We start from the raw sequence: 13,298 nt of genomic DNA, 5'->3' as shown, positions 1-13,298 counted from the left end.
GTTTCTTTTCTTTTCTTTTTTCTCTTAAAAGATTAACTTGAGAATTTAGTATCTTTTATCTATTTATTATTATTTTTTGGCTGTGTCACGTGGCATGCAGGATCTTAGTTCCCCTACCAGGGATCGAACCGTGCCCCTTGCAGTGGAAGCGCAGAATCTTAACCACTGGATCTCCAGGGAAGTCCCTCTACTAAAGTCTTGATTCAGGGCTTCAGTCTGATCTTGGATCAGACTGCAAAGACTGCAAAGGGGGGCAGTAGTCCACTCCCAGAGCTGCCTGGTGGCAGCATGGTGCTTCGTGAGAACACCCTAAGGAAGGTGGGGAGGCTGTTTTGTGCCCAGCTCAGCCTGTCAATAAGCTATGCTGTGGTTGGATTGGCCCTTGTGGTTCTTATTATGATTGTAAGGCATCGTTCGGCAATACCCACCAGGAGACTCTGTAAAAAATAAAGGTTTATTACTTACAGGACCTGGAAGTTACATGACACACCTGGGGCCACACAGCAAGGCCTTGCGGGGCAGGGGTGGGGTAGAGGGAGAATGGGCCTGGGCTTTGCTTTTATCGGGGTCAACGGTGGAGGCCTAGGGTTTCAAGGACTCAATCTTTATTGGTGAATTTAAAACATAAGAGTGAGCAGAGAAAGACAAATATCATATGATATTGCTTATATGTGGGATCTAAAAAAATGGTACAAGGGAACATAATTACAACAGAGAAATAGATTCACGGATGTAGAAAACAAACTTAAGGTTACCAAGGGGGAAAGGCGGGGGGAAGGGATAAATTGGGAGATTGGGATTGACATATACACATTGCTATATGTAAACCAGGTAACTAATAAGAACCTACTGTATAGCACAGGGAACTCTACTCAATATTCTGTAATGACCTATATGGGAAAAGAATCTAAAAAAGAGTGGATATATATATATGTATAACTGATTCACTTTGCTGTACAGCAGAAACTTATATAACATTGTAAATCAACTAAACTCCAACAAAAATTAATTTGAGGGACTTCTCTGGTGGTCCAGTGGTTAAGACTCTGCGCTTCCACTGTAGGGGGCAAGGGTTCGATCCTTGGTTGGGGAACTGAGATCTCGCGTGCCATGAGGCACAGCCAAAGAAACAAATTAATTTAAAAAAATAAAGTTTAATTATCAAGGGGGAAAAAACCCCACAAGAGTGAGAATTTAAAGCATGGGAAGAGAAAAAACAACTGGCCCAAATGGTCAGTTATTGAAATCAACCAAGGTCTCTAAAACAAAGGCGCCTCAGTGGGAGGAGGTGGGCTGGGTCTTTACCTAGTCCTTTGGCTGGCAATGTGTTTATTCAAGATCCCCATCATTGAAGTGGATGCCTCTTTGAAGTGGCTGCCTGGGCAATCAAAGCTTAAGTCAGGCACTTGCATTACACAAAAGAAAAAACAAACAGACAAGAAACAACTGGCAGGATTTATACTGCAAAGGCCCTCCACAACTGGAACTATACGGACTAGGCACCCTCCCCGCATGCAGACTCTCCCCTCACTGTCAGCTTTGAAGGGCTGGGGTGAGATTTTATTGAGGGAGCTGAAGCTGGTCTGCTGGGTCGGCTATGAGGGAGGGCGGAGGCACTAGTCCATTGCTATCCATTTTGGACATCTTTCACTGGTTTAGGGAAGCAGGTTTGCCTCATCTGGGCTCCACGAAGGATGTACGCTGCACAACTCTGGGGAGCACCGGTCCCATTGTGCAGTGCACAACCTACACTCCTGTATGTGGCAGCCTGGTCTGGGAAGGTGGGGTGCCTGATTCAAGGCAAAACCAGCCCAACACAGATCCCGGCTCTGGGAACTGAAAGGCTGGTCTTGGTCCACTTTAGTGACCAATTCAATTTCAGATTGAACTAGCCCACACTGAGCTCCTATTATGTGCCAAGCTCATAGTAGGTGATTTTTCTTATTCAAATCTCTCCATCTCCCAGTGTACTCTCTACTACATTTTGAATTGGAGGAAATTTACTTGCCTTATTGATAGAATGACCACATTTATGTTCTCAGGGCAGACGGTTCATTTTCAAAACTCAAAAGTCAGTTTTTCTTTGTTTTTGTTTTTTTGCGGTACGTGGGCCTCTCACTGTTGTGGCCTCTCCCTTTGCGGAGCACAGGCTCCATACGCGCAGGCTCAGCGGCCATGGCTCACAGGCCTACCCGCTCCGCGGCATGTGGGATCTTCCCGGACCGGGGCACGAACCCATGTCCCCTGCATCGGCAGGTGGACTCTCAACCACTGCACCACCAGGGAAGCCCCCAAAGTCAGTTTTGTAGCCAGGTCTGGCATGCAGTGTAGATTGCCTTTGTGCCTCTAAAGACAATTGAGACATTCAAGTTGGTACTCAAGAGCCTTTCTGGGGCCCCGTGGATGCTTCTTCTCATACTGATGACCCACAGGCTTCCAAGTAATCACTCAAAGGGTCCCTGGGCATTTGGCTCTTAGCCGGGTTAAGAAGGGCCTGTGATTCTGGGAGGTTCTCCTGCATCAGGGGCTGGGCTGCCTGCTGGAGTGGCCTGTGGAACTAGAAAGGACCTGGGTCTTGGGTTCAACTCTTAGCTCTCTTACCTACCAGCTATGGACCTTGGATAAATTTCTTGCAGTCTCAGTTTTCTTACTGTGAAATGGAGATGATAATACATGCTGTATTATATCATGAGGTTTACATGGAAATAAAAGGCACTGTTTATTGAGTACCCACTGTGTACCAGATCTGCTGAGCCCTTGACATTTGTCAGCTCATATGACTTGTACCTGGCACAAAATCCCCACTATTTGCTGATTGAATGAATAAACGCTTCCTCAGAGGGCCAGCTTCACGTGCAGGCCACCTGGGCACTTGCACAGGACCCCACACTAAGTTTAATGCTCTGCTGTTGCCATCTTGAAATGTTTCATACTTTTTGAACAAGGGACCCTGCTTTTTTTTAAGGTAAGAAGTAGATTTATTAATATCTTTTGTTGCAGGAAAATGGGGCACAAGAGGACGGTCAGGTCCCAGGTCTCGGGTGAGTTCCTGGGATGGGCCATCAAATAAGGGTCCTTGGCTTCACGCAGGGAAAGAGGACCCTGCATTTTGATTTTGCACTGGGTCCTGCAAATCATGTAGCTGGTATTGCCTCTCCATAAACCCTGTGGGACATGCCTAGTCTGCATTGTCATACCTATTCTACAGATGCATAAACTGAGGCATAGGGAGGCGAAACTACCTGCACAAAGTTTCCCAGCCTATAAAATGCAGAGCAGGGCCCCATTGTGGACCTCCACTAAATGCAGTTCGTTTCACTGGGGTGGTGGCCCTGTTGCTCTGGCCTCACGCCTGGGCTGGGCCTGGCAGTGGACAGGTTACAAATCCACAAATTGGAGTGGCCTTTCCTCCAGCTCTTAAAAGTCAGGGGTTTGGAGGATCTCACCAGTCTTTGGAAAAACTTCCAGTTTCTGACAAAGCAGTAAAAATGGCCTTCAGTCCGCCCACTCTCTTTCTGTCTTGTTCTGGAAGATGAGTGAGAGGTAAATGCGGGAGAAACAAGGAAGATGAACAAATGTCATGGAAAGTCAACAACATCTCCCTCACCAGTGTGGTCGAGGGGAGGAGGACACAGAAAAAGAAAGCCCCCCACCCCAGGCCTGAGGCCTCTGGGTGGCTGTGTCCACGGCTCTCCAAACAGTGCTGAAAATGAAAACTGTGGGACAAGCTGGTCCCCACTGCCTAGAACAAAGGGAGGCTGGTGTGTCTTAGTCACTGCTAATTTCTGGCAAATTACTGGCCTTGGGAGCAGGACTGCTTGTAAAGTTCTCAGCTGCTCTAAGCTGAAGGCAATGTATTCAAAGGGAAATAAGGGCCACATCTGCTGAGGTGATGGGGAGACAGGGAGCCTCTTACAAGCTCGTAAAGACGGTGCTGGAATCTTAGATGCACCTGCAACAGGCCTGGCACTCTCCTCAGCCCAGTTTTTATTCTTTTGGATTGGTTTGCAGAAGGATGCCCAGAAGGGTTTATGAGAACCTGGGACTGTGTGTATGGGTTCTTTAAAAAATAATAAAGTCCTCTACTACTCCCATGGCTGAGTGCATGTGATGTGGGAGTCGTGGGCGGGAGGAAATTGCAACTGGTTTTTTTCAGCCTGAGAGGGAGGGTGTTGGAACAGGTTCTGAAGGAGAGGAAATGCTCCGTTGTCTCTTAATTCCAATGATGCTGGATTCACACACAACACTCCAGCAGCTCAAGGCGAAAAGGGAGCTTCAGGTTGTAGGTGAGCGTTCAGGTTCACCAGCGTTCAGGAGCTTCAGGTTGTAGGTGAGCGTTCAGGTTCACCAGCGTTCAGGAGCTTCAGGTTGTAGGTGAGCGTTCAGGTTCACCAGCGTTCAGGAGCTTCAGGTTCCAGGTCTCAGGGCTGGAAACCCTGCGAGGGTAAAAGGAGAGAAGGAAGAGGAGGTAATGCCTTTGCATCCTTGGGCCTCAGTTTACCCTTCTGTAAAATGGGATCTGGGAGCCCAGACTAGAATGGAGCTTGAACATTCTGGATTATGAACCTAGAGAAAAGGGGCAGGCAGGAAGAGGGGGTTATTCATGAGCCCTAATATGTACACAGAGCTTTACAGTTTATGAGCCTCTTTAAAGACATTGTCCATTTCTTCTTCTTCATTATCATCCTAGCAGACATACAGAAAAAGACATAAGCAAATGCAAAGTGTCATGGGTAATTCTAATTGTAATAAATTCTAAAGCAAACACCCATCTAGTGAACAACCCAGATCAAGACAGAATGAATGACAGAATGATGCCAGCAACACTAAGTGATCTTTCCCACTCACATCCCCTCCCATATACTACAGGCACTCATAGCTTTGCTTTTATGAAAATCATTTCTTTTTGTTTCTCTTTTGTTTTAGTTTTGCCACCGTGTATACATTCCTCAATGATAAAGTTTAGCCCTGCCTGTTTTTGAACCGTATATAAATGGATTCATACAGGACATGTTATCTGTGTCAGCTTCTTTTACTCAAAATCATGATTGTAACACTGGCCCATTTTTCCAGATGAAAAAAGGGAGCCTCGGAGAAGTTAAGTGACACATCAAAGGTCACATAACTAGTCCTGGCAAAGCTGGGCATGAAGCCACACCACCTGGTTACTCCGTTACCCAGATCAATCCGCTGGGGTTGCTAACGTCCGTTTCCAGCAATAGGGCAGAGTAGGTAATCCGAGAACAGAAGAGAGGCCCTTATGGCTGAGCCGAGGTCACGGGCCCTAGAGAAGGAGCCTCTGTGACCTGCTCTTCTCTGGCTTGTTCCTGTTTCACTTTTTTTTTCTCTATTGAAGCATAGTTGATTTACAATGTTGTGTTAGTTTCAGGTGTAGAACAAAGTGATTCAGTTATTTATATATATATATTCAATATCCTGTAATATATTCAATATATTCTCTCTCTATATATATATTCTTTTACAGATTCTTTTCCATTATAGGTTATTACAGGATATTGAATATAGTTCTCTGTGCTACACAGTAAATCCTTGTTTATCTGTTTTATACTCAGTAGTGTGTATCTGTTAATCCCAAACTCCTAATTTATCCCTCCCCGCCCTTTTCCACTTTGGTAACCATAAATTTGTTTCTGTGTCTGCGAGTCTCTTTCTGTTTTGTAAACAAGTTCATTTGTAGCTTTTTAAAAAAAGATTCTACATATAAGTGATATCATATGATATTTGTCTTTCTCTGCTCCACTTCTTAATATATGAGTTAGGACAATTTATCAAAATAAACCCCTAAGTACCAGCGGGCAACAGTGAGCAATCTGAGCTAATGGAAACATAGATTTTTCTGAATTTCTTCTTCAAGAAAGCCTTGCATTTTCTCCTCATAGGCTTTGGCTCCTGAGGCCGACACAAACATGACATAAAATTGAGGCATTTTACAGCACCCAGATGCCCACAGGACTGCATTTCCCAGCCCCTGCCTGGGCAGTTCTTTCATGTTACCCCTGCCTTTGCTTGACCCTTCAGGGTCATGCCAGAGGCCACTAAAGTCTTGAGAAATGCCCTCAGTTTCCAGCAGTGGCATAAAATGTTTCCTCATATTGTCTTAAGTGGGGCTCCTGGTGAGTCAGTTATATCCTAGACTGCAGAGAGGCTCCTGGGTTTTTGGAAGATATTTGCAGCTGGGATGAGACTTTGGGGAAGGGGGGATTCTTGGCTGGAGAGGGGAGATGGTGAAGGAGGAGAAATGAATATCTGAAGAAATTGGGCTGTGGGTATTCGGGCATGGAAATGGGGGCAGGACAGCTTAGAAACACAATACAGGGGTCACAGTGCTCCGGGAGGGAGTGTCAGGTGAAGACAGGGCCCTTGCACAGACCCTGGCCTGGGGCGGCTCCTTCGAGGTGCTCATGACTGAGGCCCTTGATCCCTTCCAGGAAAGCACAGAACTATCTCCAGGAAGCCCCCAGCCTTGGGCAGAGGCATGAGCACTTGTCCAGGAGTCTGGGAGCACTCAGGATGTGCCCGGTCCTGTTGCACGCACGCTCCCGTGTTAATTCATTTGAGACTTACAAGGACCCTACACTTTTTACTGGCATCATTACTTTATCATAAAAGGGAACGTGACGGTTCCCTTTTGACAGACGAGGAAAATGAGGCACTGTGAGGGTAAATAACATGCTTGAGTAAACTAGTGGTGGAGCTGGGATTTGAACCTTGGTATCTGACTTGATTTTTTTTAAATCTTAAAAAAATGAGGGGATGGGACCGGGCGACATCCATCGTCCCTCCCGGTCCACCATCACAAGGGCTGATGGTCTTGTCTGCTAACTTTATTGTGAAGTCTGGGGTCACGCAACGCAACAGAACAAACCTTACGAGAAGCAAGCAGCTTCGTAAAAGATGAGGCTGCCGGGCTGACCCGATTTCCTTCCTTGACATCATGCGATTATAAGAGAACAGGCGGGCTGGGGGCACATCCTGCCCGTGGTTTGTGCAGACCAGCCGTGAGCCAGCGGTCCCTTGAAGCTCCACTGTGTTCTGGGTCTCTCTGAACGAATCCTGCCCTGCCTCGCTCATGCAGCTAATGCTGGATGGGGGGGTCCTCACCTCCTCTGACCTCCCCACCTGCTACGCCAGCATGGTGCCAACTTGTACTCACAACCAGTAACGCCAGTGGTGGGGACTGAAGCTGGGCCTCTCTCATCCTTTCTCTGTGGGGTAACACTGGGTTGTCATAAAGTGGGGTCCGCCTAGATAGAGTGGGGAATCTAAGGCTTTCATTGGCCTGACTTGCTTGGGTGCCTGAGCCACAGGGGGTGGCATTTAAGAGTCACCAGGTCGTTAGAAACAAACTGGTCCTGAGAGTCAGAGGGGAGAGACGTTGGCCCCAGCTCTGGGGGGAAGCTCTGAGTGACAGCATCGGGGAACCCCTGCTACCCACTCCCTGGACAGATGAGCAACTTGCCCAAGTTCATAGTGAGTGATGGTGGAACTGAGATTCAAACGGGATCTCTCAAGGCCAAGTCTGGGGCTCCAGCCACTTAACCTTTTCTGCCTTCACATCTGGTACCAGCTCAGGAAACCATATGCTCTGGTCATATGGGCTCGACACCCAGGAGGCCCCACCGCGCTGCCAACAAACATGAACGTGAGTTTGTCCCATCTCTACGGGAACCTCCAGTGATGACTCAGCACCTGCATGCTCTGAGTTCTTGGAGCTCCTCCATCCAGAAACAGAGAGCCTAGGAGTAACATGGCTGGCAGCTCTTGGAGTCGCTCCAGGCCAGGAGGGACACAGCCCGTCACGGGCCACCTTGGCAGCCTGTGCCGTTTCTCCGGGGAGTGGATTGATCCTGTGCTCTGCACTCTGTCTCTCCCAGTCCCCGTACACAGCGATACCACCAACCAACATTCACTACCCTTCACAGCAATCTAGTGAGGTTGATACATTACTGCACAACAGCATTTTACCGATGAGGAAACTGAGGCATAGGAAGGTTAATACCCTGCCTGTACTGGTTAAGTACAACTAGTCAGTGGGAAAGCCAGGATGGCAAACCCAGACAGCCTGGCTCCCAAGTCCATGCGCCCAATCACTGCACCCAGGTTATCCCTCCCTTCTCCTTTCTGGGGGAAATTCACTCAGCATCTCCTTTAAGAAGCTCCCCTCCTCCATTCCGTGAGGTGGGGGGAAGGGAGGGGCTGGCTGTCAGCCACCATGCCCTACCCACAGGGCGGACCCAATGCCCAAGCTGGGTCAATCAGGTTCTCTAGGCACAGGACTCTTTGCCTGAGTGACAAAGACATCTTGAGTCATCCTCACAGTGATGGCCCCCAAAAGCTCCTTTCTGACTGAGTTCTCTGGACCTGCCTTTGTTTCTTCAGCGTTTCTTTCACCACTGAGCTGTCCAGTTTCCTTCCAATAAATAGCATTTTCCCCTGCTTGTTAGCCAGAATTAGGTTCTACAGTTCAAGAACCCTATGGGTATAACCACTGCAGAAATGACTTACCTTTCATTCCATATACATTTAGTAGGCGCCCAAACAGGCCTGCATTCAAATGTGAGCTCTGTACTTACTAGCGGTGTGATCCTGAGGAAGGGACTTCTCCGATCTGATCCTCACCCCTCTCATCTGATAAAGGAGGACATTACCTTGTAGAACAATTATACGGACAACATTCCAAGAAGAGGAAAACCCAGATGCAAAGGACTGGAAGTGAGCGAGTGTTTGCCTTTGACCACAGTGGCATTAATGGCCCTGTTCTACACCTCTCCCTGTGTCCATGCCCTTTGTCATGTGGCTTTGCAGTACCCTCCTTATTGTGGGTGGGAGGTACTTCCCTATCTCTTTACTCTGGGCTCGAATATGTGCTTTGGCCAATGGGATGACAGCAGATATGGCTCAAGCAGACACTTGATAAGGGCTTGCAGGACTGATTTTGCTTCCTCGTGCTACTACGATCACCTTCAGATGGACATACCCAGGTGAACCCACTGGCCTCAGGTGGAGGATGAGAGACACATGGAGCACAGCCATCCCCAGCTGAGCCTAGCCTAGATCCACGAGCTGCAGACTCATAAATTGGCCCAGCCAAGACCAGCAGAGCCAGTCAAGTTCAGCCTGGGTCAGCCACCCCCCAGCTGACTCACAGACATGTGAAAAAATCATTCATGATTGTTATCTTAAATGACTGAAATTTGGGATATTTTGTTATGTATCAATAATTAACTGCTACATAAACTGGTATGCAGAAGTGAACATAAATCATATGTAACGTTGTTTTTGGGACTGGGTGGTGGGAATGAGTAAACTATTAGGGAAGGCTGAAAAAAAAGTAAGGAAATTGCTCTTGGAAGCTGGAAAAATGGCAATCCACATTATGTAATGCTGAATCCTTTAGGAAAACTGTTAGTAACTTGGGAGATAAAAAGTGTATCTAATAAACTCTTGGACTTGGGCAAAGAGATTTCTCAGCAGAGTATTGAAAGCATCAGTTGGCTTTTATGACTGTGTTTGATAAGGTACTACAAAAAAGAGACAAGCTCATAAAATAACTGCCTAGTTTGCAAGTAGTATTAGAAGCATGATAGAGAAGTTAGAATCTGTTCTGTTGCTGTGGCTTCTGGCACATGCTGTAGAATGGAATCAAAGACAAAGGGAACCCACAAAGTTTTTAGGCAGAGTTATATTGACAAAACGACTCGTAGCCTGAATTAAAAGAGATGGAAATTGTTCAAAATATAAAAAGACCTCTGGGTAGGAAGTAGTTTCAAAAGATTGCTTAAAGCCTATATTTTATAATGCCTTCAGAAGTAGCCAGTGATGGTGATAGAAAAGGAAGGACATCTCAGAGGCTGGAGCAAGAGCCATAGAGAACAATGGGGAGAGAACCTTTCTTAGAATGCAGATCTTGGAGCCTTTCGGCCGGAACCGCCATCTTCCAGTAATTTGTCAAAATGACCAATGCAAAGGGAAGGAGGAGGGACACCTGCTACATGTTCTCTAGGCCTTTTAGAAAACATGGAGTTGTTCCTTTGGCCACATACATGTGACTCTACAAGAAAGGTGATATTGTATGTATCAAGGGAATGGGCACTATTCAAAAAGGAATGCCCCACAAATGTTACCATGGCAAAACTGGAAGCGTCTACAGTGTTAGGCAGCATGGTGTTGGCACTGTTGTAAACAAGCAAGTTAAGGGCAAGATTCTTGCCAAGAGAATTAATGTGCATATTGAGCTTTTGAGCACTCTAAGACCCGAGATAGCTTCCTGAAATGTGTGAAGGAAAATGATCAGAAAAAGAAGGAAGCCAAAAAGAAAGGTACTTGGGTTCAACTGAAGCACCAGCCTGCTCCACCCAGAGAAGCACACTTTGTGAGAACCAATGGAAAGGAGCCTGAACTGTTGGAGCCCATTCCCTATGAACTCATGGCATGATGGGTGTAAAGAAAATAAGGGACCTGGACTGTACAAGTGTTTCTCTTAACTGAGTAGAAGTGTTGTGTCCCCTCCCCCAAAGAAATATTTAAAGCACATTTTAATTGTGTCCAGATTCAGTGGGTGATGTCTTTACTTTCCAAATTTAGTAGTTTTTCTTCCTGAAAGATGTGAGGTAGTTTGCTATGCAATATACTCCACTGGTGAATAAACTGCCAATTATAATTTATATATATATTAAAAAAAGAATGCAGATCTTGGAGCTAATCAAGGAATGTTACCTATCCCCAAGGTTGTGGTAGCTGGAAACGTTTTCCCAGCAGGATTTCAGAATTGCTATGGACCAGTGACTGGTATGGACCTCCTTCTTCCCCTGTTTGAATAGGAATGTTTATTGCAGATGTCCTGTCCCTAGCTTACCATTATATGTTGGAGGTATGGGAGATGGATAACTTGCCCAGAGGTCTTGGATCAAAAGGAGCTGTATCTGGACTGATGTAGATCATGAGAAAGTAGATTTTGAGCTTGATGCCACTGGCTGTTTCTCAGTCTTGCAATGGGAATGATTGATTTTTGCATGTGGGAAGGATCTGAGTAATTGAGGTTGAGTGTAGGGTGCAATAGGTTGATTGCCTTAATGGACCCAATTCTTCACCCCTGCTGTATCCACATCATTTGCCATGTAAATTGGCAGTGCCCTCTTACTGTGGGGAGGAAGCACTTCCCTACCCCTTGACTCTGGGCTCCTATATGACTTGCTTTGGCCAATGGGATATTAGCAGAGCTGACACAAGCAGAGTCCTGACAAATGCTTACCTGATGGGGTTCGTCCCCTTGTGCCTCTGACATCACCATCAGAAGGCTGTGCTCAGGCCAGCCTAGTGATCCACGGAGGAGGATGAAAGACACATGTGGCAGAGCCTCTCCCAAGCTGGGCAACTGCAGACTTATGTGTGAGTTCACTCAAGACCCACAGGACCATCCAGCCAACTCCAGTCAATCCACAGAGACATGAAAAATAATACGATTGCTGTTTCGAGCTTCAGAGATTTGCAGCGATATTTTTATGCAGCAGTAGATATCTGATATAGCAACAAAGTGGAGTTTTTCTCCACGGGAGGCTGCTGGCCACACATGAAGACCAAATGAACCCCTTCCCTTGTAAGACTTCTCCAATACTAATCATGATAACAATAACAAAAGCTATCACTTACTGAACTCTTATTTCCAGGTCCTGTGAGAAGGGCTAGATGCATCATCTCGCTGAATTCTTACAACAGCCCTGAGGGTTGGTTATGATTATTTCCATTTTATAGATTAAAAAAACCCCAAACCCCCCCCCCCCCACCCCGGGGCTCAGAGAGGTTAAGAAAACAGGCTGAGGTCACACAGATAGTAAGTAGTACAGTTTGGATTCAACCTCAAGCTAGTCTAACTCCAAAAGCTATGCCATCTAGTCAGGCACAGGCACTGTAGTGAATGGGGTTGGTTTCAGGCCTGCATTCTCCAGGCTGCCCTATGGATCACACAGCATTTGTTGGTTTTGTTTTCCCAACAGACTTTAATGTAAGAAATTATTTGAACAGGTGCTGGAGAATTGAAGAAGTGAAACGGGGGATATGAGCATAACACAGAGGTAGAAGCCACAGCTGTCATCACCCTTAAATCAGGGAACAGAGGGAAGAGGTGGAGTTATCAGAACTTTGCAGCTGGGACTCCATTTTCTGGGGAGGAGCCCTGTCTGGCAGGTGCTGGTGCCTCTGATGGGCAGAGCTCATTTCTGACATGTGAACAATGTCAAGAGCATCAAGGAACATAGCTGGCTGGTTGGGGAAGGACTGGGTTATCCAGTCTGGAACCCACTTTGCTCCAGACATAAAGAAGACACCCAAGGAGAAGGAACGACACCAGGGAGAAGATGGGGCTTGGATTAGGCATCAGAAGATGGGGATAACTGAAGAAGAGATCTAAGGGAAGGAAACACTCACCCAAGTTCCTGGGGCTAGGATGGGGGCAGGGCTGAGACTGAACACAGATCCAGGTGTGCACACTTCCCACACTGCCCTGGGGAGGGACGCACCCCTGGAACTTCCTGCCAAGGCTCCAAGCATGGGCTTGTGCACCCTCTGACATGATGATAGTGGTCATGTGTGCTGGGGAGGGCAAGTGACAGTGGCCCTCTGAGTTGGAGTATGGGGGCCACAAGCATGGTCTTTGCAGCCAGATGGTCTGGGACCTAATTCTCCCCTCTGCCACCTAGTAGCCATGTGACCTCAGGCAAGTCACTTAACCTCTTTTATTTTTATTTATTTATTTGCGGTACGCGGACCTCTCACTGTTACAGCCTCTCCCGTTGTGGAGCACAGGCTCCGGACGCGCAGGCTCAGCAGCCATGGCTCACGGGCCCAGCCGCTCCACGGCACGTGGGATCTTCCCGAACCGGGGCATGAACCCGTGTCCCCTGCATCGGCAGGCGGACTCTCAACCACTGCGCCACCAGGGAAGCCCAACCTCTTTTATTTTTAAACTTTTTATGTCAAGAGAATTTTAGATTTACAAAAGACTTGCAAAGAGAGTTCCCACATACTCTTCACCCAGCTGCCCCTGATGTTAGCATCTTACATTCATCCCAAGAAAGAAAGGAACACTGGTACATTACTGTTAACTGAACTCCAGACTTTATTCAGGTATCTCCAGTTTTTCCACCAATGTCCTTTCTCTGTTCTGGGACCTAATCCAGGATACCCTGTCACACTTAGACTTCTCCTCTCTTTGCTTCAGTGTCCTCATCTGTAAAATGGGGCGATGGTCATGATGGCACCTAGAATCCTTGTCCTCTTGT

The 13,298-nt window shown here is 47.0% G+C and overlaps 1 pseudogene across 1 annotated transcript; it reads left to right on the top strand.

Annotated features, from left to right (window-relative positions):
- Window positions 1-9,974: 9,974 nt before the first annotated feature.
- LOC307182702 (large ribosomal subunit protein eL21-like) lies at window positions 9,975-10,456 on the top strand (annotated as a pseudogene). Its single transcript has one exon. The product of its transcript is annotated as a large ribosomal subunit protein eL21-like (transcript).
- The last annotated feature ends 2,842 nt before the right edge of the window (window positions 10,457-13,298 follow it).

This window comes from Stenella coeruleoalba (genome assembly GCF_951394435.1).
Source record: "Stenella coeruleoalba genome assembly, chromosome: 2".
In the NCBI taxonomy this organism is placed as follows: Eukaryota; Metazoa; Chordata; class Mammalia; order Artiodactyla; family Delphinidae; genus Stenella; species Stenella coeruleoalba.
The sequence above is the reverse complement of the archived record's forward strand: the minus strand, read 5'-3'. Positions and strand labels throughout refer to the sequence as shown.